The 23,516-nt window shown below is 39.9% G+C and overlaps 2 long non-coding RNA genes across 2 annotated transcripts; both read left to right on the plus strand.

Annotated features, from left to right (window-relative positions):
* The first annotated feature begins 69 nt into the window (after positions 1-69).
* On the plus strand, positions 70-10,608 carry LOC121943766. The gene is made up of 3 exons (XR_006105867.1): positions 70-2,434; positions 8,874-8,929; positions 9,953-10,608. It is a non-coding gene; the product is annotated as an uncharacterized LOC121943766 (long non-coding RNA).
* Positions 10,609-15,007: 4,399 nt separating this feature from the next.
* LOC121943765 lies at positions 15,008-21,816 on the plus strand. The gene is made up of 3 exons (XR_006105866.1): positions 15,008-15,689; positions 15,833-15,889; positions 20,370-21,816. It is a non-coding gene; the product is annotated as an uncharacterized LOC121943765 (long non-coding RNA).
* Positions 21,817-23,516: the final 1,700 nt, after the last annotated feature.

Here is a 23,516-nt window from a genome sequence, read left to right on the forward strand (position 1 = left end):
CACAGTGCTAATAATTGAGAATGACTAACATACATTTGCCGCTAGCGACAGATGGTAATGATGGTTTCTACTCTCTGTATGCACGGCTTTCTGTTTGCGTCGATATGAACGGAGTTGTGCCCTTGGCATTTATAAACTGGGCTCTCTCACATGGTGGTGCAACATCGGCTGTGACGGGGCCAATGAATCAGCTGAGATTAGGATGAGAGTGGACGTATGTGTTGCTTTCAATCACAGGGATGTACAATGAATGATGTAACACTACCACTAAAACTACTACTACAACTTATAAGATCAATAGCTTATACATTGCACCAAGATCCTCATATTCTGGTGTGAATGTGTTTTTTCACCTATAGAAAAAATCTCAAGTGTCAGAGTCTTTTGTATAGTGATGCAGACCTTTTTCTCAAGGTCAGACTGTAAGAAAGATGAAAGAAAGATGTAATGCGCCAGTGTCAGCTAATCTACCAGCAGAACTAATTGCTATGAATGAGGTGTTTTTACTACGGTGTACTAATTCTGCTGTTGCACATGAGCTCAGCTGTGTGTTCTGTTCTGCCTAAATCTGTGTGTTTTGCCTGCATATTGCTGATATGAAGGGGAATCCTGTTTGCAGCAGGATAGAGACCGTAATCACACGCCTACACCTTCGTATTCACTTGACTAGAATCGTCAGTTGTTGGTGCTAAGTGATTTTCTTGCCACCGAAAGCCAATCTGACAAACAAAACGTCCTTTTCAGACCATTTAAAGTTCATCATTTCAGATCTGAGAGCTCTCCATTATGTGTGGAGGAAGTATTGTCTCATACTGTAAAACCATCCTTTTCACCCCCTCCTCATGCATTCAGACATGTCTAGAAAAGCACACAAACTCAACATTTTTCTACGTAAACACTGAACACCTCTTACCTGGATTCTCAGGTTGTTCTATATAATTTAAGTGCAGTTCTGATATGCATTTCTTTTCCCCACAGTACAGGGGAAAGTGTTGAAGAGCCCAGTCACGTCACGCTTGATGGGCCGTGTTCACTTCCCTTACACAACAGGGAGTTACATAATTGAACAGGATTTGTGTGAATCTGCGGGCTGTTTATGTGACAACTGAAAATCAGGTCAGACTTTTCAGGAGAATCTATTGTACTGTAAGCACACCTTTGAACCCCCCAAGTCCACAGTGTGCTTTAGTATGCTACAGAAGGAACATGTTCTGTACAATGCTGTTTACTGAGGCATTTTACGGTACAATGAGTGTACACATTCTTAGCCGAAGTAGCCCCGCTGTGAATTAAAATCCTAACCCTGGCACTGATCATACTGTTTTGTACCAACTGAACCCTATACAAGCCCATTTATGCATGTTATGGTGACCAAATGGCTGCGTGGAAAGGAGAAGATTCATTTGAAATGCATAGCTTTGAACTTTTAGGCTGACCCCCTGTGCACTACGACCACGAATGCATTGGTTGTAATTTTACAAAGCAGTGATTTCATAGAAAAATACATGGCCCATGATGATTGCTGTGCCACTGTGTAAGTGCAGTCTCATGCAGGCAGAGGCTCCGACAGTGAGATTGTTATTACAGCATATCTCATTAAACCATCTGCTCCCTGAACAGTGCTCTCAGCCTGCCAGTGCAGTATCTTACTTTAAAGCAGTTGCTTTCCAGAAGTCAACATCCTCAGATAGATCACATGACAATGCTGCACACCCTGCAATACTCTACTGTAACACACTTCTATTTAATTTCATAACACGTTTAAAAGAGGAACTGCAAAAAATATTGTAAAACAGTAGCTATCCATGTCTTTTACTATAAAGCAAGTATAGGTAACATGTAACAATTGTAAAATTATCAAAATGCTCAAAACGTCAAGAAATGCAAACACCGTACTTAGAAACTGAGCCTCCAAAACGAGTAGTCAGGACCTCGCAATACCAAGAGCACAGGTGTGGAAGACCCGGAAACACAAAGCAGATTGGTTTTTTTTTGGGAGGGGACTGAAAGAGATCAGGTCAGTTTGTCAAATCAGCCCTATAGGTCACTCCTATGTGTCTGCGTGAGTGTGATTTTTTTCTCTTTCCAGTCACTTTTGTATGTTTGGTGTGTGCCTATTGTGTTTTGGTTTTGACTCTCCTTTGTTCTCCCCCCACCCCTTGTCTGCACGCCTCACTCTCCACACCTGGTGGCACTCATCGTTCTACACACCAGCCTGCCATCAGGCCTGCAACCTACAAAAGAGCCAGCTCTACAATCATTCCCTGCTGAATTGTTGCTGAACACAGTTTGTTGCAAGCGAAGTCCAACTCTGTTTCTGATCGTTTCATTTTTTTGCCTGTTTTTTGTCTTCTTTTTTAAGACCTATTTTGTGATCTCTCTCAGATTCCCTGCAAGCCATCCTGTCCACATGTCCAGCCGGAGATGACCACAGGTACCCAGATCACCCTAACACTCAGTCAGGCGTCTTGCCATTTATTCTCCTGCACAGTTCACTAATGTGAATGTGAATTTTTTTTTCTAACATCTGTTGTGTCGGTCTGCTTTTGGGCCCTCAGTCCCAAGTGTGACAGGGTTGTTTGGGGTACTTATCCATAGTCAGTGTATTACCTCCAGCACCTCCTCGGTTTGGAGAAGCAGGCTGGAGTCCACTACAGCTGCTAAGCAATGTACTGCTGTGGATGGAGGTCACCAAAAAAAGTATTCCAGCCACCTAAAAAAAGTCCCACCTAAAGAACAAAACAAAATGGTTCAAGTGTAAGCCATTGACAACAACATTAATTTAAGCATGCTGAACACGGGAGCTACTGGCCTAGATCCGTTATTTTGTGTTATTGTATGACTTTGGTGAATCCAAAATTACCCTTATAAATGCCAAAGTGACACAAACAAAATAACATTGAGGCAGTGGTAGACCAGATGCTCCTGTGTTCAGTGATGTTAAATCATTTTTTCTCAATAGAGTCTGACTTTGAAGAAAGTCATATAATGGCTTAATTTTCCTTTTGAAAATCACAGTTTAAAGACTTCAGCCTGCTTCTCCAAACTGGGGGCATGCTGATTGACATCTACTGTATGTTATATACTATCTGTGCATAAGCAGCCCATACAACCCCACTTACAACAATGTAAAAAAATCCCTTTAAAGAGACAGGCGCTAAAACGGAGCATTCAGGCAGACATTATGAGAAATATGTGTTTTTTGAAAATAAAGCATGTAAACGTCTTTTAGTTGAAACCCCAAATACAAGTATCTATGTGAAAATTTGCAATAATATGTAACCTTTAGAATTGCAAAATGCAGGCAAGTGTCGCACAAAGGGGATCATTTTATTTAAGAATTCACAAGCCAAAAAAGCTGGAGAATCATTGCTGTTGTCGGCTCACTACTCTGAGTCATTGACTTAATGATATCAGCTACTCAGTGATCTAGTGAAGACACCCAAGGCTTTCTTTTTTTTTCATCATTGTTAAAAAAAAACAAAAAACGAAGAGACACAATGTGGCTCTACGATGAGTCTGCGTAAGGAGCCCAGCGGACAGTTTGTGTGGGAAGAGGCAGAAGAGGTACAGTACTGTACGCAGCCAGCTACCCAGAGAGAGGGCATCTGGCTTGGCTCACTGATAACTCCCCCACAGCCCAGAGAGCTGCCGTGAGTCAGGTGCTCATGAAAACACAACACTACCATGGGAACCAGGAGAATAAGTAGGAAATAAGAAGAGTGAGGGAGAAAAAAAAGGAAAAAGATAAGCTGCTTTTCTCCAGTGTGAGTTTTGCTAGTTATGCTTTTTCCTTCATAAAGCCCCTTTTCCTGACTCTCATGTGGGCTCTGCCTCTGTGTGTCGCTCAGTATGATTTCCATCCTTTCCTCCCTACAGAAAGGCTTTAAGCCAAAAAAAGAAATGTGTAATGCACACTTTTCTTCCATAGCTGAAAAGGACAGCTGTCAAAAAAAAGCAACAGACTAAAAAAAAAAAAAAAGTAACCCACTAATTCACAACACTTTATGCTAAATGGTTCCATGTATCTGTTGCACAGCCCAAAAGGTCAGCCAACTCAGCTGATTTAAAGGCTAACGCGCCATCATTGTTTCCTCACAGGCAGCCAAAGCAGCATTTTCTGTTTGCTCAGTATTTGTTTTAATATTTTATTTATTTATTGCTGTTAACTCATTAAAAATGAGTTATGAAACATCAAAATTTCAGCGTGGGCTGCTAAGATGTAAATTTGGATTTGAATGACGGTTTTATTATGAGGTCTAATGAAGGTTAGGTTCCTTTTTCTTTTGATAAATGCTAACACAAAGACATAAAGTCTTTTTGGAATCAATACTGGAGGAGATGCAACCTGTTTTGAGTGTGTTGGTTGACGCATAAGTTACAGTTAGAGCAAGTCATCTGTATTCTTCCAAAGAAAATGATGATTTAAGAAAAACATACCATAATTATGCATCAATCAGCCTACTGAGGTAGGGACACAGATACATGAACTCAAGCCATGGCAGAATAGGGGTTGAAGGTCAGACAATAGACTGGGTACTGATTTCCAAGCCCTTTCTAAATGACCTCCAAAAACAGCATGGCGTACAAATCACACTGTGTATGTTTTGTGTGCGTTCGGATGTACTGATTTGTTCTGGCTCCGTGTGCAGATCTCCAGGTTGGCTTGTATCACTGAGCTACATAAGACGGTTATCCCGCTCTACACATGGAGTGTGACTAGACAATCCTGTCCTCCTTCTGTTGTGCCAAAGAGGGTGGAGTTTTTTTTTATCCTGGCACCACTCTGTCTGTCAGTCTGTTGGTACATCTGTCTGCTTGTCCTCGAGGACTGGATGTCTGGAGGCGGCAGTGTGTACTGTTCCTCTATAACACACGACCCAGTATTTTTATTTAATTTTGTGTCACTGGAGATGGCAAAAGGACCGCACACATGCTGCATGACCTGAATGTTGCATTAGTAAGTCAGCTAATCTGCTTTATCAGGTCAGTGTGTGATTGACAATATAAAGTCAAGGTAAATGATAATATTTAAAGTTAGAAGTATAAGACGTGGTAAAACCCATGCTCTGTAATAAGGCTAAAAAGATTACATGAATATTTTTTGTAAGAGCTGACTAAAACCATAAGATTGTGTTTAATGTCAATGAAATTAATGTTAAAAAAGATTTCAAATGTTAAAACATCATAATACTTCACGTTGGTTATTTTATTCATTGTTTCTCTTTAATATTCTGAGTAAGTTGTAAGCTACTTTCTAGCATTTTGTGCACCCGCCATTTTGTGTTAATTGTAAATTCACATTTAAGGACTGGTAACACCTGAATGAGATACAGCAAAAGTAATCTTTGTGAAATATTTGGTTCTCAAAGCATTATCCCAGTTCTATTGGCACAGGCGGAACCCTATACTTAACTCAATGGGTAATACTCTCCTTCAGTAACGAGCACACTGAGAATCGTATAAACGCAGTCAGCCAATCAGCACACACCTACCTGAATATGTGTAGACCCCACCATATATGAGGCAAATTATTCTGCCATCCTACACCTTCTACAGCGTGCGGTTTCGGAACAACAGGGCCCCTTGGTAGAGGGCTCCATCCATGCTATTAGAACTAGGGTTACAATATTATAACCTTCATTCTGTATCTCACTGAGGCTCTGCTCCCCTGTGCACTTTGTGGGTGGAGCCTGACAAATGAGCGCCGGGTGCAACATAACATCAACCCAGCCACACCGTTCCTAACCAGCTAAAGTTTAGTTGCCACAGCAACCTAGACTGCTGCAGAGGAGAAGCAGGGGGCCCCAGCCAACCTAGCGAGTATGTGACCAAACCGGGTAGAGCCATGACCTAACCTTGCTGCGGTTAAAAGACAAGCAATCCTTGAAGCACACAAATAGCTACTCAGTGCATCTAATGGGGGCCGTGTGTTCAATACAACATGCCAACACACAAACAGAAGAAACTCTACATGACGACGGGGGCTACATAGAGATCATCCCAGTCCATTTCAGGTATCGGGTCCCAGCAACATGTAACAAGAGCCTACTGTGGCAAGACATCAGGCAGCCACAGCAACCATTTGAATGATTATTAATATGGTCGATGCTGCAGTACAAAATGTCATTCAGAGACAGTGAGGGGAGGCATTTAGCAGAGGGGAAAACAACAAGAAGCCCAACACATCCAGTTTGTTGGTAGCTTCAGCAGTAAATACCACATTTTTACAGCCCGCTGTGACATCACCTGTGGGAATCCCAAGCAGAGTGACTGGAGGGGAGTGGGCTCCTGTAGGATGCTGATGATGAGATGTTGTCATGATCTATAAAGGAACCATTGTCTCAGCAGATCATCGTGGGGGACAGGGTGTTGTTGCTTGGAGCAGGGGTCTTGATGTTGGTATTCTCAAGCTCCTGCTCACTCACATGGCAGTGAAGCATCACACTGAAGCGTGTGAAGTGATCCAGGCAGTTTGAATAGTGTGGTCTGGATTTAATACTGAGAAACCTTGTATTTATGAAATTATTGCAAACAACCCACGAAACCAGACATTATAGCAGACAATCTAAATCAACTATTGGTGTGAGCACGTTGTGCAGATCCCAGGCATCCAATGTTCAGACCATCCACCTCCACAGTAGTTGATAAAAAATTAACTTTGGAGCCACTGGAGTACAGTACATTATAAGTTGACCTATTGAAGGACAGAAGCTGCCTCCTCCTCACTCTGGAAAAGGAGAGATGGAGAGAGAGAGAGAGAGAGAGAGAGATGGATATAATGTTCGATTTGCTCTCATTATCCCTCTTATCTATCTGTCTATCCTATCTAGTTAATATTATACTGCTGCTTATTACAGCTCATTAGAGAAACCATCGTAAAGGATCTCGTCATCAGCAAAACAAAAAACTTCATCTTCATTCGCCTCATTCCCTTAATGTATTCTTGTACTACTGAATTGCTTAGTATTGTAAATGTATACATTTACACGTGACTGATGTTTGGGCACCAGCAGGGTTAACAGAGACAGTCCCTTATGTTTTTTGTTCCTTAATGGTGCACCGAGAGTATTTGCTCTTCAATAAAATTGTTTGCTGACACACGGGAGCACTTCACTCATCAGGTCGTGTTGACTGTAAATCCAGACGAATGGTTGGAGAGGAGTGATGATGGGATCTGCCTTGTTGTGCAGGATCTCACTGTTATTGTTAGACACAGATAAATAAAAGACTGCATGCATGCTGATATTGTAAGGTCAAGGCAAGCTTTTTTTTGCATCCTTTTCCGCATCTGCAACTATCTCTCTCTGTAACAGACTCAGGGCAGCTTTGTATAATTGAGCGGCATATGGCACTCTTAGGGGAAAATGTGTTTTTGCTTGTAATGTGTACTTACATAATAATGTGTCGTTGCTTTTTCAATATCCAATCGACTTTTTTGGAGTAAGCTGAAGGCTTTTGAACCTGTCAACCACCTCTCGATGTGGTAATGCCCACCCACGTTATCAAGAGTTCAGTTCTCTCTTTTCTGCCTCTTCCTGTCTGCTTGTAATACAGAGGCTTTAGTAATGACTATACAAAACAAAGTAAAAATACCACATGAAGTGGATGGTTTCATAATGCCTCAAAATGATTTTTTCCCTGTCTAAATGATATTCATAAGCGAATACTCTGAGTGGGGCCAAAGAGCTCCTCTGCAAAATCCACTCGTCAGCACTGTCGTGGTAATGGGAGTGTCTATTTTGTATACAGCTTTTATGCTGTTTAGGTGATTGACAGTGGAAATGTCACAAGTTCTCTTTTTTATTTTAAATGAACATTTGCTCTTTGAGATGACACAGCAGACAAAATGACATTCAAAATGTGATGAGCCCTCTACTGCTAAGCAACCAAGATTTGTTAAAAATATTTGCTTTTTATTGCCATTATTCAGGCTGTTCTCATTCACTGTTGTTATGTAGTATAGGCATACCTTATAGGCAAAAAGTAATATACCAAAATGTGTACGTAACCAATCATGTATATAATCATGAGCCAGTAATTCCTATATAACCTGTCCATTCCTATTTGGTAGTCGGCAAATACTGCTGCTGTTGCAATGCCTTTGGCGTAAGATCCCAAGCCGAAAACCACATTTCATGTCTGCATAATCCATGTGTCTGTGTGGGTTTTCTCCGGGGTCTCCGGCTTCCTCCCACATTCTAAAGACATGCAGGTCAGATTAATTGGTGACTCTAAATTGCCCATAGTTGTGTATGTGAGCGTGAATGTTTGTCTCTGTGTCAGCCCTACGGTAATCTGATGACCTGTCCAGGGTGTTCCCCCGCTCTCGCCCAATGACAGGTGGGATAGACTCCTGCCCCCTCGCGACCCTTACGAGCACAAGAGGTTATGGACAGTGAATGAATGAATTAATAAATGGATCATACGCTGCTGTATGTTGTCAGCTGAAAGCACAGCAGGCCAGAAACACTCACTGTGTTGTTATTCACCGACAGAAAGCCTTACGGCACCTGCCTGATACGTGTATGGTCAGCATCAGTTGAAAACACGGCAGGATGGAAACTGTCAGGTCCGCATGATAGACGGCGTCAGGTTGAAGCGTTTCTGGTGATGACATAATATGAGGGTCCTTATTGGGCGGGTGGGAGGGATGGTGGATTGTTCCAACAGATACCTAACTTTCATGTTTTTTTATTCCCGTCTGAATGTGTGTCTTTTTCTACACCTAACCATGTGCCTTTTTGCCTGAACCTAACCATCCATGCCACTATGTGCGTTTGCTGACATTCAGTGTTGTTTGCCATGTGCTTGTGTTTTCTAAACATAACCATAAGCTAGTCATAACCTTGTCATCTCTCTTTTCATTACAGGTGATCAGCTTCAGTGAAACATTGGAGCATACTGAGGATTCATGCAACCCGAACATGTTTGTATATTTTAATTTATTTGTTGATATTTCTTTTATGTAACTTTGCATACTACATCTGATGTCATGTGATAAATTTGCTGGTCTTGAGCACACAAGTACTTTGTTGTAGTTCACCTGAGTGTGTCAAAACTCATTTCATTAATTGCACCTGTGACAATTATGTAGTGCTACTCTGATTGCCTGGCACCTCACATCACTATCTGTGAGCTACCTCTGGTTTTTACATGCCCTGATGAAGTCTGTAAGCTGAAATGCAGAGGCTTTAAGGCTATTTATTACTTTAACTACTTTTTAACATTTGCAAAACAGTGTGCCTTAGTATTGTTTATTTATTTTGACTTTTTGACAAAAGAAATAAGAAGTCTAACCCCTCTCTCCTTTTTTGATCATTTTAGTCCTTGAATCCAAAGAGCACCTGTTTTTGAAACCTATACGTGAAGAAGCACTCTCCCAGTAAAATTCTTTTTTAAATAAACTTTTAAATATTTTGAGATACGTAGTGACCATATTTACTTGTCCCAGTCCTAACCTACGTAACTTAATTAGATATAATACAAAAAATTCTTTTAGGAAATGTTGTGTCGTTACAGCCACTGTCTCTATTTATTACCCATATTCCTGTCTCAGTTTTGCCACATACACATGGAGCTACTCTCACTGTACTGTAAGATCAGTTTTGGCCATCTGGGGCTATCTTGGCTATCTTGGCTATCTTTAGAGTAATCCAAGCCTTCTTCTCCCTGAGCCCTTTAAATGACAGTGATAGATGATGCTGCCATCAGAAGCAGTGGAGCTCATCTACGGGCCCTATTTGTTGATTTCCATGAACTTAAACCTCCTTTTTTTTTTAGCTTGCTCCATAAAAGGCACAGGCAGTTGTACAAAAATGGTTGCACTCCCCTTTGTCAAACATGATTAAATATGAGTCAGAGTCCAACGGATAACATCAATATGCTCAGCAGAGTAGGGGGCACACATACTTAGTAATCCACTCTGCTGCTATTTTCTACTTCCCTACAGGTTATTTAAAAGGAGACCACATCTGACACGTCTGAATTTATTTCATCCTGTTGAAGAGGGAGAAAAGGTGCTACAGTAAGCAGATGAGGGACAGGACCTTGATTAGCTGGCCCTATGCTACAGCTGGCTTGGGGCAATGAAAAAGACCTTGGTAAGAGATTGTCTGCTGCTTCATGTTTTCAAGTTAGAGAGAGAGAGAGAGAGAGGGAGAGGGTGTCTCAAAATCTATATACCTTCTTATCACAGGCACCAAATTGAATAAAACATTGAGACACTATTTCTTCACATCTTGGTGCCTGAAAAAAAATAACCATGGGCTTCAATAAGTTAATAAGATCTAAAGGATCTCTAATGTAGTGTATTGTGTTGTGCCCGCGGTAACCATGACAAGAAGCAAGATGACAATAAATCATGTTTTGGGTGTCTACAAAACAGGTATGGTGTGATTCTGGGCCGTGATGCAAGGGTGACTTTCTCTCGTCAGACACCAGTGAATTCTGAGGACTGTTTGCATCTAAACAGAGCTTTATAGGACTAGTCTAGTAGTTGTGTCTTGTAGAGAAATTATATATATATTTTTTAATTCAGGAAATTAAGGAAATAATACTAAGTACTCTTTTAGACTGTAGCCAAAAAGACTTATCTTGACACCCCCACCATCGTGCATCTTTTTTCTTTTTATTTATTTATTAATTTTTTTCTGTAAGTGAATACTGTATAGAGTTTTTTGAATATTTCTCAAGTTTGGCATTGAAGACTCAAAAGAACAGTACATGTCCATCAGTCCTTATTGCTTAAAATGTAAAAACATGCTAGTCTGGGCTTTGAGCTATTTGGCTACATAACTTTCTCACCATTTTATTACATTATAGGCAGACTGTTTCAGTATATTTTTTCAAAACATTTCTTCATTTAATCATACTCACTTACAATATTTGCAGAGATGGCATTTTGACCTTCTACGAACCTGGATGAGCATCTGTGCTGCATCTTTCTATTCTACTGCTTGGACTTTGCTGAGAATGACAGCTTGCTGTCTTTGGTCACACTCACCGGCAGGCATCCCCTTAGTGTTATCAATGGAAAGATCTTAATGGGGGCATCTTCTCCTGTTTAAGCAAGAGATGCTCAGTTTTCTCCAGATAGAGGCTGGTTTTTGGTGGGTGGGTTGACATCCCCTCGAGTTATTGGTCCAACAACCGCTGATGCATAATTAACAAGAACAGTTAGGTATCATCAGCATAGCAGTGGTAGTCAAAGCCAAGAGAGAGTATGACCACTCCGAGTGTCCTTCTGACCTGCCAGGTGGGATGCAAACAGAGAGAGTGCATAGCCTGAGACAACCAAAACCCAAACAACATTTGATTAAAGCAGGGGCCAAAAAGGGAGGGAATGAATTAGTTACTGAGAGGGTGCAGACATGGACAGTTGCTTTTATGGCAACACACACACACACACACACACACACTTGGAATGAAATGATCACCAATTTGTTGGACATTACCTGTAGGTGTCATCTATAGTGAAAATACTGGTGTAACTTTACATTTTTTATTGAAAAACCTGCCCACTCTTTTTTTCCACTTCTTCTAGGCTTTGTACAGGAAGTGGGCTGCTGTGAACTTTAGAAAGTGACTAAAGTAGATGTTTTATCACTTTTCTGAAGCAAATTTTAACCTTAAGATTTATGAATTTCAAGCAAAACTTAATCTATGCAGAGGCAGAGTACATCTTCCCACGTAGAGATAGAAAAGGGAGTTTGAGAAGGGAGAAGAGTGTGGATGTAGTGCATGCAGACACGGGAGATACTTTTTTAATCAGTTTGCCAGAAAATACCTCCAAATCTAATCTAGATTGCATTAAGAATGATGATTCTGTTATTATCAGCTAATTATAGTTTCATAACAAAGTGCTGTGCTATATTAAAAGTACTGTATTGTACCCAAACCCTCAGTGACACAGGCAAGGAAAAATACCCTCGACAAAATTTTCAGTTAGTTTTTGTAATCATTTCCTCTGAGTGTGTTACTGTTTTGTGCATAGTCTGAAATGAACAAAATTCTAAAGTAATGTTTCAAGGTGCTTAAGGTGTGAAATGGTTCTAAATGTTTGCGTGGTTTGGAACCCATACCACCACAGTTCCTGGTTTCAGTTATACTTACATCACACTTCACAACTTTAGCCCTGATATTCCAATTGCCAACAGTTTTTCAGCTCCTTAACAAAAAGCCAGATCAGAGGCAAATTGGCATTGGCTTTGCACTCGAACGTTATGTGTGAACTGAAAGGCAAGAGCTGACAGGCTTGCCGATGCATAACAGACAGACCCTAGATAACTGGCAGGCTAAATATCTGGACCTATCAGGGGATTTGTCTGCGAGGTACAGCCAGTGAGAGTGCAACACATGGGTTGAGGACAGAGACAGGGACTGAGCACTGTGGTGCAACCCTAAAGTGTGTGTGTGTGCGTGTGTGTGCTTGTGAGAAAGACAGAGACAGACAGACAAAAACACAGAAAGAAAGAGAGAGATGCAGAGAGAGTGGAACAAGGTGTAGGGTGGACTATTCAATGTAATGTCAGTAACTTATGCTTGGCTCACACTAAACGATTTTATGAAATCTTAACTGATTTAGAAAATGTGAGAGACCACACACTCGGCGACAAATAATGACAGCTTTAACGGTTTTAAATATTGAACATGTTTAATATTTACAATTTCAAATCGAAACCCGATTTTCTTGTAGTGTGTACCCCATTTCACTTGGAATGCTGCTTTGTCAATTTTTTACTTTTCCTGCCGAAACCCATGATATTTTCTACTAAGCACCAGTCCGACCAGCAGGTTAAAAAGTGGAGTGACTATCCCAAATCACATCACACTCTCATTTTGGATTCCTCCTGGTAAAGGATCTTGTAGTTTACAACTTCCTGTTCCTGTTCCTCTGATTTTGTGTGAAAAATACATCAGTCTGACATTTACAAGTTTTGTAATGTGAATTTAACATTAGTTAGAGCTACCATCACTTTAAGGAAAAAAAGGAAGCTCCATTGTGCTATGTGATTATTTTCAGTTGGTTATTGTGGCCTGCCAAAGTCAAAGTGTCACTGGTCATTGCTCATCTAAAGTGCGTAGTGACAGCGACAGTGCAGTTTTGTATTCAGTACCAAGCTCCCATAGTAGTATCCTGGGGGCTGTTTTCTCAATAAGATTCTGACAGCAAGTTCAGTGGTCTATGTGGAGCTGCAAATGTCACTTTTCACTCCCATTTTGTCTCTTCTAAACTCTATCAGTCTTAACCTCTTGTTCTCTTTCCCTCACACTACCATCCCCTCTCTCTTTCTTTGTCTCTGTTTCGTGTGTGTGTGTGTGTGTGTGTGTGTGTACGTGTGTGTGTGTGTGTGTGTGTGTGTGTGTGCATGCGTGTTTATTGGTCTCAGAGGAGTGAGTTAACCCAGGGGTACAGAGGCGGGGAAGAGCAGCTGGAGATCCACTCTCCCTTGGTTCCTGTCCCAATTAATTAGCATGGACATGGACATATGCATGCACACACACAAATTGGTGCACACGTATGCACACACACACACACACACACACACACACACACACATACAGTATACATAGACAATATATAGTAGATAATGTGACCACTGGAATTCTGAATTCCCAAATCTCTTGCAACATAAAGACTTAAAAAAGCTCAACATGCAGCTGTTTAGATGATTTTTTAGACAACAGACAAAGTTAATTTTCTCTTCATTTGAACACCAGATTAGTTGGGTTTGAAGGTCCAAAGTGTGTAAAATTTGGGGGGGTTAAGAAGGTTTTTATCGGGAGTGGAATTATCGGCAGAGGTCTCCTCCAAGGTTATTTTAACTGGTAAAACACTGAATACAGCAGTTTCACATTAAAAAAAAAAAAAAAGGGTTTTGACGACTCTGCTCGTCCCTTAGGGGCTGCAAACCATGGTGGACAAGATCAAAATGTAGAAACACAAATGGCCATATCTAGATCCAGTGTTTGGCTTGTCCATTCTGGGCTACTGTAGAAACGTGGTGGTGCACTCCGTAGACTAGGACCTGCTCTTTATGTAGATATAAATGGCTTATTCCAAAATGACAAAAACCTAAAAAGTCCTATTTTCAGGTGATCTTACACATAGGAAAGGCTATTATGTAATGTTATATTCCATTTCAACCAATATAGCACCCTATTTCCCACACACTGGACCGTTTATGCATTAGAACAATTCAGAAATGCTTGTAGCCCTTAATCTATTCAATGTAGATCTTTTTTTCTGCTCCAGCTATAGTAGTTGTTCAGTCTTGCCTGCTAATTTAAGAAATATCTCCAGAATACAGTCTTTTTTATACTCTGATGCCCTTTAGAAAGTTATCCATGCTTTTATCTTATTCATTCCTTTCTAAACAAGAGTTGTGGCAACTGGTCAAAAATGCAGCCTCTAGGCTTAACCATTTCAACATTGCATTTATCACTCCTATCTCGGCCTCCTTTTACTAACTACTGATTAATTTTAGATCAATTTTTTAAAAATTGATTACCCTTAAGGCAAAACTAGGCCTGGCCACAAGCTATATATCCCAGGCGTGTAATTCCTTTGGGGGATTGGGGGGACAGATTATACCCTAAAGATATAAGAAAGCACATTCATCCCACACTACTGTATTAGGATCTACAGATTACTCAATATATACAAGAAAGGGTTCAGAGATAATGGCTACATCAATACACACCAACAGATCCCAACAAAATTATGTGTGAAATTAGTTAAAAATGGTCAAATGTGAAAAACTGATCTTTTTTAAGTAACTCTACATGCACATCACTGTATTCAAGCCACCCCTCTCTGGCTATCTAGTTTGCAAATCAATCTGCTATGCGCCAACCCTCTCTTGATTCATGTTAATAAACAAAAAAACAAACAAAAAAAAAAAGACAGTCATGCATGATGTATCATACAAGTAGCACAAGTAAGGGATTTATGACTACCAAAGTATTTTCATTGGCTATAATAGATATTTTTTCTATAAATATGTATCAAATGATAATGCAACATAGTGAAAGGTGTACAGGGTATTGTCGGCTGAATCTGCAGCTATCCTTGACTTTACGGAGCTTAAAGAGAGTGTACATCAAACACTCCAAATGAATGATAATGTTGCTCAGTAACTGCTGGATGTGTGCAAATGTGCAACTCTCGGCTTCTGCAAGTTAGCCATATCAACCTAAAAGGTGATAATATGCCAGTTTTGCTGTCACAGCTTGTTTCCACTCCCCTTAAAGTTTTAGAGGCATTTTCATTGGGTATCATTAAAAATGGATTCAAAATGCAACTGCCTTTCAGAAACATTATTTTAGACTCAGAAACACCAAACCAAAATCCGCTAACTGTTGCGTCACCTTACATTGCCTGTGTTTTGGGAAAAAAAGTTGCAAAGGCCTTTCCTTTTCTCAGCTACCTTTCTCTTACTATACTGACCTGAACTGCCAATCAGAGAGATTTCATTCACAGATGGGCTCTGTCATCTCCAAAACCAGTTCAACATGCTGAACTGGCTGAAAAAAGCCGTCAAGGGCCCAAGAGGGCCAGTGATGTGGGATACTGACCAACAGCTGACCGTTGACTTGGTGTGTCAGGGCTAATCGACTCCCACTCAAGAGAACTCAGCAGAGACAAAGAGAGTAAACAAAACAACTGTGACGAAGAAATAGTCTGTGTGAGTTGTGTTTGAATTACTTCCCCCAAAATCTGTTCTAAATCTTTTTTTAATTGAATAAAGACATCTCTTATATGCAGTTTCTCAAGATGTATGTCTGCCTTTAAGTAATGGTACATCTTTTTTCTTTATTTGTTTGCCAGCACCAGACAGCAGCAGATACCAAATCTAACTGGAATCCCAAACAGAGATCCCAATGGGTAAGTTGGAGTATTTTTTATTTTTTTGTGGAGCCATTTTATGTAAATAGCAAAGCTCTATCAAAGAACTGATTTGTGCGGTGCAACCCATTTATGTTTGTGAGCCATAAATCTGAACGGTATCCTGTGTGGGAATTGTCACTGCCTGGTACTAAATACTAGAGTGAATGTGAAATAGCTTGCAGACAGTTTCACGCAAGCCTATCAACTCTTCCAAAATAACTATGTGTGTCTGTATGACACAGACTCTTAAAGAAATACATTCTCCAGCCCTAGCTTTGCATTTATCCATTACGGAGCTTTGGTAATCATTAGTAGTAGTATCCCAGTATCAGCTATAGAGCCTGGCTCATTAAGGAAGCATTGCCTGCATTAAGGACCATGTTGGCACATGTGATCTGCATCAGATAAGCATTGGTTTCATATCCTATCCCCATCTTTTCTCCTCGCAGCCGCCTCAGGTGTCAGTCTGTGTTACAGTACTGTACTGTCTTTAGTTTAGTTTTTCATGCTATTCTGGCAACCTGGACCAGACTCAGTGCTGTAAAAAATAGATATATGGAGCAGAGAGGATCAGTGAGGTATTTTCTCAGAAAGTTTTTCGGGCGGGTAGACCTGTCCAGGCTTACTTGGCAATAGCATTGCAGAAGGCAAACATGAATTTCAATTCAACACTTGGGTATAACTAAATATTGCAGATGAAGGCCTGAGCAAGGTAAATTTTTGTTTTTTGGGTGAGAGAGGTTTTTGTGCATCCATTATCTTGAATGTCTTATACCCTTGCAGTAAATTACTGTAGGTGATATAATAAATTTAGTCTGGCTCATAATATTCCACAGAGTAATTCATGACAGTCAAAACATTTTTGTTTTGTGGTCCTTTCTGGGGCAATCAAGGCCTCAACCTGAGAGGCATACACCCCTTGACCCTGCCACTTGGCTCTTACCCCTCCATTTCATTTCTAGGCTCAGGGTGTCCAGACTCTTGTGGCAACAAAGCAGTAGGGTAAAGTCTAAGAGCTACGTGGCCCTTCAAACAGATGTTTGTCAGAGATACACTTCAAACTGAGAAATCATGAGAAAGATTACCATACCAGCAACAAAAGAAATACACAAATATATATGTATCTTTAATAAATATTTCAAAATTACAATAATCATCATATTATACATTTTCAATGCTGTTACACTGTATTATGATCCTTTACGTTATAAAAAGCAGAAGCAGAACACAGTAATCACTAGTATGCTGATGCTGCTAGCTCAGTAGCTAACTAATGTAACATTGTCATAGCTGATTTGTGTATGACAGATCCGCATTTTTATATATTTTCATGCAAGGTGTAACTTGAAAACAAGGGGTAAAAAGTGAAATGGGACTGGGCCCAATGCACATCCACTAACCTGATCATGCAAATACATTTCAGTTTTGTATCGGCATAGTATTCGTTCAGAGGTAGCCAAGGGTAACTGTTAGAAAGAACTGGCATTGGTGCAGAATTTCAGATGTCACATATTTGTATCTGGTCTCAGTATAAGCTACCATCTGTCTGCGTGTGACTGACAGCTGTCAAAGAGGAATAGAACTACAGAGTGAGAGAAGCTGAGTGTGGATTTATTAGGGAAGAGTACATTTGAGACTTGGATGAAAATTGGCGAAAATAAGTTGATTATCATAAATGAAGTGTGTGAGATTAGGATGGAGTGGAAGGTGGAATCAGCGTCATTAGACAGGCTTCCTTCACCGACACAGGGCCAAAGGAGCCGCTTAACCTCAGCTCAGCTCTCTATATCAAAACACCGGCTAATAAAAACTCAGCCGCGGGGGTTTATTACATTCTGATAGCCCTACATCAAAAGGCTGCTGTCAGCTGTAGCTGCTTTATCCATTAATTAGAGTTAGAATGGGAATACATCTATTAGAAAAATAGAGATAAGCTGTCATTTTTCTTTGGCCAGTTGACTTTGTTAGGGGGATGCTGTGTCAAAAGAATCACTGAATTTAAAATGTGAATGGAAAAGCGCTCTCGGGCTCCGGCCCATATAATGATGTCATGGGGGGGTTAGCATTTGGTGTACAATAGTTCAACTCAGTGAGCAGTTACAGCAATAGGCTGGTTGGATGGAAGCAAGCAGTCAATTATATGTCTAAAAGAGACAGAGGCTTCTTAATGAGAAAATACCACATATTGTTCTTTTTTTTACCTTAAGGCAGTTATTTACCATTATTAAAACATTTTTGACACTTCTGCTTAAACACAGCTGTCAGGCAAGTAGAAAAGACAGACAGTTACTCTAAACTAAAGAGAAAATGGTGGAGTGTCAGTGTCATGCTGTGCCAATAGTGAACTACACAAGACCGACTGTGACAGTTTGTAGACACTTTATTCAATAGTGCTTTCAGAAATGTCTCTCGCGATCCCCTTTTCCCTCATCATTTCCTGGACTTTCCCTGAGGAGAGAGGGGTAGAAAACTCTGTTTACAGAGGAGTTGATTTACTTCTGCACTGTATATCCAGTGGAGAGTACAAAAGAAAATGATATAGTACATAAACACCAAATGCATTATCATCCCTAAACATAAAGGGTTTGCTGAATGGAGCTGAAAATTTTAACCCTAAGGCAGCAAAGTGCCTGCTGTGCTTGATATGCTTTCCATCTTGATCTAGGTTGAGGGTGAAACATCTGTACTGTACGTACTGTACCATAACAAGGGGTGAGGAAACAGATGCCAGACACAGACAAGCTGCAGCAACACAGATATTTTCTGGTGTTTTAAGCAAGTCATGCCTGGCACATTTATGTTTTCTGTCATTTGTCATAGTCAGTTCAAGCCAATTTTATTTATAAAACCCATTTTCACAAAACACGGTTTGCCTCAGAGGGCCTTAAAGCACCCCTCTGCCCTTAGACCCTCACATCACCTAAGGAAAAACATCCAAAAAAGAACCCCTGTAATGGGGTGGGGAAAGAAACCTCAGGAAGAGCGGCAGAGGATGATGAGGGATCCCTCTTCCAGGATGGACAGACGAGCAATAGATGTCGTTAATAACAGTTGAAATACAATCATGACAAAAAGGAAAGAGAAAGGGATAGGGGAAGAGAGAGGGGGAGAGATGTACTGCTCTATATCATTTTTAGTTTACATTAAAGGTGGATTGTATAAGAGTTAAGGGGATTTAGTGTTGTCTAGTTGTGAGAATTTGCAGATTGCAATCAGCTCAAGATTCTCCAAGGCAAAATTCCCTCTATAAAGCATTTACTAGGAGCTAGGAGAGATTTTCCATAGAGGTGTCCCCCTCTACGAAACAATCAAGCACGCTCATATAAACAGGTAAAAACACTGAATAAAGCAGTTTTAGAATGTTGCAACAATGGCCAAGAACACCATGATATCGCATGTCGTAAAAACAGCCAAAGATGCCATAATGTAGTATTTCAAAAAATGTCAAAATTTGATATGTCCCAAAAAGAGATGAAAATCACATGAAACAGCCTGCCCAGACACGCTATAGCATAGAACTTTGCAAAAACGGCAGGAAACACCATAATATGTCATGTCCAAAAAATGACTGAAAATGCCATTCTATATGATTGCGAAAAATGGCGAAATTTGACATTTTCCAAAAACAGATGGTAACTGCATTAAATAACGTTCCAAGACAGCATAGAATATTGCAAAAATGGCCAAAAACACTATGATATGGCATATCGTAAAAACAACCATCAATGCCACACTCAAGTATGGCGAAAAATGTCAAAATATAACATTTCCCAAAAACAGCTGTTAACTGCATAAAATAGTGTGCTGAGACACGCCATAGCATAGAATGTTGCAAAACGGCCAAAAACACCATAATAAACAGCCTGCTTGCCATAGCATAGAATTTTATATATTCAAATTGATTACCTTATATTTACCTTAAACATTCACCTTAATTACCTTATATAAACTTATGAAAAATCCTGAAGTGAACTTATATGAACTTGTGTAAAATCATCTGACTAATTGTCCTTGGAAGTTTCACTTGTGAGTTAGAAAACTTGCTGTTGCAGGGAAAAGGAGACAAACATTCCTTGTTCCAGTAAACCTTATCTCAACAGAGGTAACCTCCCTTATTTTCCTTACACTGTGTTTGCAAATATAAATATGTGACTGAATGTGATCTTCTTGATCAGCCTCACTCAGTACACTCTAGCTGTCTGAGTTTTGTGCGACTGAAACAGATTGACTCTGTTAAACCCCTTGTCTTTTTATTTTCTCTTTACTTCATTAAATATACAAAAGACAGCTGCTTTTGTTTTATCATTTATTTGTTCACAGCTCTGAATGGAAACACTGTAATTTCTACCACAAACTTGGCGACGGGGATGGGATGAAATTGTTAAAACACTTCCACCAGTGCTTTTTCAAATGTGCCATTGTATAAGAATCAAACATATGTTTGCTTCTCTGTTAGCGTTGCATTTTGCATTTTCAGGTGAAAAGTGCCCTCATCAGCCACAGCGGTGCTTCAGAACCAGAAACCAGGCGATTGGGTGCTCATTAAAGACCACAGGAGGTGTCAATGGAAGCAGAGACAATATCACCGTCCATTCCAGGTGCTCCCCACTGAAACAGCTGTAAAGGTCGCAGGAAAGGCTACTTGGGTCCACGCCAGCCATTCTAAACTTGTCCCAGAACCATCAGACAACACAGGGCCCTCCATTCAATTTCCAAATACATTTGCTAATTCCCAGAGCAAATTAAAAGTCACCGCAACATGTTGAGGATTCGTCAGGAGTGTAGGCGGATCGCTGCTCCTAAGGTGACCAACGCACACTTCAGGAAAAGATCTAGGATGACAGTATTGGCATACTGTCTGAGGACACTAACGAAACAATGCAATAAGTGAGGGGTGACAACTGCGCCCTCGTACTACATGTATCGTGCCAAGCTACCACCTAAGTGACAGCAGTAGACATCTGTGTCACCAACGAGGGATCAGCGATGGATCCCAGATCCTCCAGACCCTGGCATCCATTCAACATACCAGGTGTCACCTCAGGTGCTCTTTATCCTTCTTGTTCCTCCTTGCAGTAATTTTAGTGTTTCCTTCTCAATTTTGCCCATGACAGTTACACATCCGATTCACATAACGGCACTGCCTCAACACAGAATACACCGAACGGTTCATTCACAAAGACAGTGACCAAACCAGAAATGCTCACCAAGGAACTGAAAAGGAATGCTGTAACAGACACAACATTTATGATGGACTGGTTTGACTTAATGTTAATCGAAATCATTTTTCCTGGCTGTTGTATATGTACTTAATGTCTCTATGGTAGTGTTTGCCCTGTTAGAGTGAGTCATTATTCCTTATGTCAGAGGTGTTGTTGTCAGGGCTACTGAAAGGACAGCCACACACCAGATTTTTATTTTTTTTTGTCTTTAATTAAAAAAACAGAAATTTTAGATTTTTTTGATTCCACATTTCAGATTTGTCTCCCAAATGGCTTCCACCTTATCATTATCATGAAAAACCTGATGAAGACCTTGACACTTGAGTGTAAATAGTAATTTCCCCATGCTTGCCCATCCACATCAGAATGTCTAAGTTCTACAAAAACAGCTTCATTTCATGAAGTGTTTGCTTAAACATGTAATAGTTTAGTAGATAGGTTATGGCCATAGTATGGCCACAGGAGGAATTGTAGAGGCAAAAAAATGTCCTTTACCTTTATATATTCATCTCAGCAGAGGTAACCTCCCTTATTTTCCTTACACTGTGCTTGCAATTATAAATATGTGACTGAATGTGATCTTCTTGATCAGACTCACTCAGTACACTAGGTGTCTGAGTTCTGTCCTTTCAGCTGAAATAGATTGACTCTGTTAAACCCTTTTCTTTTTAAATTATTTTTACGTCATTAAAATAAACAAAAGACAGCTGTTTTTGTTTTATCATTTATTCATTCACTTCTTTGAATTGAATTACTGTAATTTCCACCACAAGGGCATGTTCCAAAAACAGGTGAAATCCACAAAAAATAGCGGGCTGAGACCATAGCAGTCGAAAAAGCTACTGAAAATGCAATGATATAGAATCACGAAGAAAGTCAAAATATGACATGTCCCAAAAACAGCTGGAAACTGTGTCATATAGCGTGCCAAGACATGCTACAGCATAGAATGTTGCTAACACCATTAAATGGCCTGTCGAAAAACAACCGAAAATGCCATAGCAAAAATCTCAAAATATGACAAGTCCCAAAAACAGCTGAAAACTGCATAATATAGCATACTGAGCCATGCCATAGCATAAAATGTTGCATAAATGGCCCAAAACACCATAATATGGCACAGCAAAAAAAACCAGCCGAAAATGCCATACTATAGTATTGCGAAAAATGTCAAAATATGAAAAGTCCCCAAAACAGCTGGAAACCGCATAAAATAGCAAACAGAGACACACCATAGCATAGAATGTTGCTTAGACGGCCAAAGACAACATAATATGGCTTGTCCAAAAAACAGCCAAAAATGCCGGACTATAGTATGGTGAAAAGTGTCAAAATTTGACGTCCCAAATACAGCTCAAAATCACACTGCTCGACACGCTGCAGAAACCAAGATTTCTGTTCCCATTAAGATTTGATTTCACGACCTTCTGTTCATGAAGCAGGCGCATGAACTGTCAGAGCAAATCATCCTGGCACTGCTTTTATTTTCGAAGTTTCCTTTAGGCAGTGAAGTCTGTCTAAAATTGACAGACATCACTGCCGATACTGAATTTTCTCTTTCCTGACTATATGACTCTTACATTAGCAGAGCAGACAGATATTAGCTGAGATTGTATGTACAGAGTTACAAAGTGCTTCAGAATACCAAACTACACAATATCATCTTGAATCTTACATCTTAAATATCATCTTCACCTGATTTATCTGCTAAAATGATATATCACTCAGCTATATATCGTATATCCTTTTGGCAGATAAATCAGGTAAAGTCTTTGGGTTGTCTTAATGACAAAGTGATATATATTTTAAGATGATTATCTAGCGAATTTATTTAGTGAATTTTCCCTGCCAAGAATTTAATTTTCAGCCTTCTCGACTCATATAACAGTTTGATTTTTGACATACTACAGAAACCAAATTTTCTGTTCCCAGTAAGATTTGGTCTCACAACCTTCTGGTCATGAAACAAGCAACTTAACTCTCAGAGGTAATTCTCCTGGCACTACTTCTGTCTTTGAAGTTTCCTTTAGACAGTGAAATCTGTCTAAAATTGACAGACGTCACTGCTGATACTGAATTTTCAAAGTTGAATATATATATATATATATATATATATATATATATATATATATATATATATATATAAGTTTGTCTCTAAGACAACCCAAACACTTCACCTGATTTATCTGCCAAAAGTGTGTACGATATATAGCTGAATGATATGGCATTTTAGCCGATAATAAAACAGGTGAAGTCTTTGGGTTGTCTTAATGACAAGGTTATATATATTAAGATGATTTTCTACTTACTTCATATAGTGAATTTTCCCTGCCAATAATTTCATATTCAGCCTGACTCATATATCAGTTGAATTTTTGACACATTGCAGAAACTGAATTTCC

This window comes from Plectropomus leopardus, chromosome 5 (assembly GCF_008729295.1).
Source record: "Plectropomus leopardus isolate mb chromosome 5, YSFRI_Pleo_2.0, whole genome shotgun sequence".
In the NCBI taxonomy this organism is placed as follows: Eukaryota; Metazoa; Chordata; class Actinopteri; order Perciformes; family Serranidae; genus Plectropomus; species Plectropomus leopardus.